The 3,267-nt window shown below is 34.6% G+C and overlaps 1 pseudogene across 1 annotated transcript; it reads left to right on the top strand.

The window, feature by feature from the left end:
* Positions 1-350: 350 nt before the first annotated feature.
* On the top strand, positions 351-982 carry LOC306643600 (putative ribosome biogenesis protein RLP24; annotated as a pseudogene). The gene has a single exon. The product of its transcript is annotated as a putative ribosome biogenesis protein RLP24 (transcript).
* Positions 983-3,267: the final 2,285 nt, after the last annotated feature.

The following is a 3,267-nucleotide window of genomic DNA, read 5'->3' as shown; positions in this document are numbered from 1 at the left end:
AGAGAGGAACAACATGTATCCTATTTGTTTAAATTAAAAAAAAAAAAAGATTCCTTTATCAAGCAAATCTCTCTTTGAAAAAAATCAATGGAGAAATAAAACTTTATATGACAAGGATAAACTAAAAGACCACCAGGTCAGCCCTATAAAAAGTAGCCAAAGATGTGTTGCACACATCTTAAAAACAACCCCAAGCTCACCAAATAGAGGAAGATCACTAGAAGAGAAGTGAAAGTCAAGACAAAATTACCTGTAGCAAACAAATCAAAATGGCAAGAAATCACTAACACAAAATAACATTGAATATAAATGGTCTCAACTCTCCAACTAAAAGACAAAGATAGACTTCCTCCCCAGTTCGCCGTTTGGTTGATGGGTGTCCACGCACGTTCAACATGCGTATGGAGAAGTGTTATTTCTGTTCCGGTCCCATCTACCCCGGCCACAGCATGATGTTCATCTGCAATGATTGCAAGGTATTCAGATTTTGTAAATCCAAATGTCATAAGAACTTTAAAAAGAAGCGCAATCCTCACAAGGTCAGGTGGACTAAAGCATTCCGGAAAGCAGCCAGTAAAGAACTTATAGTGAAAATTCATTTGAATTCGAAAAATGTAGAAATGAACCTGTCAAATACCAGCAAGAACTATGGAATAAAACTATTGATGCAATGAAAATAGTTGAAGAGGTCAATCAGAAACGCCAAGCTAAATTTATAATGAACAGATTGAAGAAAAATAAAGAGCTACAGAAAGTTCAGGATATAAAAGAAGTCAAGCAAAACATCCATCTTATCTGAGCCCCTCTTGCAGTCAAAGGAAAGCAGCTGGAAGAAAAAATGGTACAACAGTTACAACAGGATGTGGACATGGAGGATGTTTCTTAAAAATCTCAATCTCTGTAACCATTTCTATATGTACATTTGAAAATCTCCTTTGGAGACTGAGAACTTAATTCTCAATTATTGATTTTTATATATTGTCACTGACTTTTCTCCAACGTTGCTATCTGCAAAGCATCAGATTATGAATGTTAGATTGTACCTCATTGTAGCGTTTTCGTTGATAGACGTGCTTATGTATGTAAATCATGAAAATTCTGTTTATAAATGCACAAGTGGATTGTGGACAGAATGGTCATGCTTTTTGGATAATAGCACTAGGCAGCATTTATGTAATAACTAATACAAAAATTCATGGCCAGCGATATAAAAAATAAAATTTTCATTGCAATAAAACATTCCCTTTGTTATGTTATAGAAGGGGGGATACAATGAGGAACTAAGAATTTGTATGACAATCTCAAAATCATTTATTTTTGTTGCAGTATTTTTTGTTTTGATTTATTAGTTTAAAGGAGCATAATGGCCTAATACAATGAAGCCTAATTATGCTGAGCTATTTTGACCTGGTTTACCTGTTCTCGGCAGGTATTTGTGGATGTACTCCAGGAGAGCTGAATAATCTTTACTTGAAATGGCACTATATTATTTCTGCTTTAGAGAATACTCAGCTCTAATTTGTGATTCCTGTTAGAGCAAGCTCCCTCCCTCTCCCCCATGCCTAGCAATGATCTAGAAACAAAGAAATCCCAGTATCTTTTAAATTTTGTTGCATAGTTTTTCTTTTAAAAAAAAGTTTCCTAATTTTTATGGAAAATAGAATTTGTGGGTATAACATCTGCCCATTATTTGTACATAAAATAAAAACATTTTTCAGTGAAAAAGAAGGACAAAGATAGTAAAATTGATCAAAATACAAGATGTATCTCTATGCTGTTTGAGAAAGACTCATCTCACAGGCAAAACCACCCACAAGATGAAGGTAAAGACATAGGGAAAAAATAGTCCTTCAAATGGAATTCAAATCAAGCAGGAGTAGCTATTCTCATATGAAAAAGCAGATTTCAAGCAAAAATTAATAAGAGACAACAAAGTCCACCAAGTCCTGGTAAAGGGAATAATCCAAAAAGATATAGTAGTAGTAAATATATACACCACAAATATCAGTGCACCTGACTAAAAATATAAAAACACTTCATGAAATCTGAGATAAACCCCAATAAAATAATACTGAGTGATTCAACACACCCTTATCATCAATAAACAGGTAATCCAAACATGGAAATCAAGATGTTACCAACCTAAATAATACTATAAATCTTGAAAGGGGGAGAGAGAGAGAGAGAATACAAATTAATAAAACCACAGATGAAAAAAAAGATGTTGGAAACAGCTTCACAAGATGGCAGAATAGAGATGATCCCTTTCCTGGCTTCTCCATGGTGTAAAACCAAGAGTAGGTAGGCAGCTTCTCAGCAAGGTGGGTTAAAAAGGGTAAGGGCTTTACCTTTTGCAAACTTACTGTTATTACTGTGGGCAATAACTGATCACATCATTTTTGTTTATTGTGACAATTAACATTGTAGATGTCTACCAGGAACTATTTGGGTTAATGCTGTATATTGTTTGCATTGGTTGTTGTCATCTCTCCCTAAATGATGAGGTACTAGAAACTTTCGGGGACACTACCACAGGGTAGAAACTCTACTGCCTCAGATCCATACTGTTAAGTGGGTAGACACACAGACAACATGAAAAAGCAAGGGAGAAAATTGCCCCAAACAAACCAAGATGCTTCAATAACAGAATCCACTGACACCACAGTGGAAGAAATGTCAGAGGAGGAGTTTTGAATGTACATAGTTAAACTGATCTGTGAGAGAAAGGATGATGTAAGGAGTGAACTCAGAGAAAATACAGGAAGTGAAAGATCACTTCAATAAAGAAAAATTCTGAAAAAATCTAGCAGAAATTCTCAAAATGAAGGAATAAAACAAATTAAAAATTCAATGGAAACCATCAACAGCAGACTAGACCATGTGGAACACAGAATTTCAGGCAATGAAGACAAAATATGTAATTTTGAAAATAAAGTTGACCATGGAGAAAAGATGTTAAGAGACTATGAACAGAACTTCCAAGAAATGTGGGATAACATAGAAAACCAAATTTAAGATTTGTTGGGGTAGATGAAGGCTCAGATACAAACAAAAGGCATGTACAATCTTTTCAACTAAGTATCAGAAAATTTCCCAATTGTTAAAAATGAAATGGAAAATCAAATACAGGAGGCATACAAGACCCCAAATATACAAAATTGCAACAGACCCACACCAAGGTACATTATTATGAAAATGCCTTACATACAGAATAAGGATAGAATTTTAAAGACTGCCAGAGATAAACAACAGGTCACATTTAGAGGG

The sequence above is a fragment of the Sciurus vulgaris genome (genome assembly GCF_902686455.1).
Source record: "Sciurus vulgaris genome assembly, chromosome: 14".
Classification (NCBI taxonomy): Eukaryota; Metazoa; Chordata; class Mammalia; order Rodentia; family Sciuridae; genus Sciurus; species Sciurus vulgaris.
The sequence above is the reverse complement of the archived record's forward strand: the minus strand, read 5'-3'. Positions and strand labels throughout refer to the sequence as shown.